This window comes from Arachis ipaensis, chromosome B02 (genome assembly GCF_000816755.2).
Source record: "Arachis ipaensis cultivar K30076 chromosome B02, Araip1.1, whole genome shotgun sequence".
Taxonomy (NCBI): Eukaryota; Viridiplantae; Streptophyta; class Magnoliopsida; order Fabales; family Fabaceae; genus Arachis; species Arachis ipaensis.
Genome location: NC_029786.2, coordinates 94,628,562 through 94,629,252, shown reverse-complemented (window position 1 = coordinate 94,629,252; position 691 = coordinate 94,628,562).

Genomic DNA, 691 nt, shown 5'->3' with positions numbered 1-691 from the left:
TTTTATCAAAACTTAAATATCTCATATTTTATATAGCGAGAGACGTTTTATTTTTATTTTTAATTAGTCAAAAACTTATGTTATCTTTGAATTATAAAGTTAGGGATTTATTTATCTTTGTTTCTTAATTTTATTATTTTAAATATTTTAAAAATGAGTTTAATCTTAATTTGTTAGCTTATTTTTTTTATAAAGATGAAATTGACTATTAATTGAGACCTACTCCATTCTCTTTTAACCAACATTATGTGTATGGGATCAAAAGCACAATCGTACACAATAAAGCGAAGCAACTAATGGTCTATTTTTGTTCTTGGGTATAGAATTTAGATACACCTGCAACTGTAATACACTTTTGCTTCGATTTCAGGACAAAAGATCTTACTTTGTTCATTGATCACCTAAGTGTAGTAGCTTTGGAATCAAAAGAAAGAAAAATGGAATGGAGGGCCTAATCAATAATAAATTAATAATCTCCTTTCACTCATTCACTTGCCCTCTTCATGCATGTGGGTCATAATGTCACTTTTTGAAGGGATGTATCATTTGTACTATTTTTATATATAGGTGGATATTATTATGAAATTTTTTTAATTATCTTTATATAAAAATATTTTTTATTATTATTAGATAATAAATTATAAAATTTAATTTTGATATATTAGAAAAATATTATTTTTTTAAAGTGTAA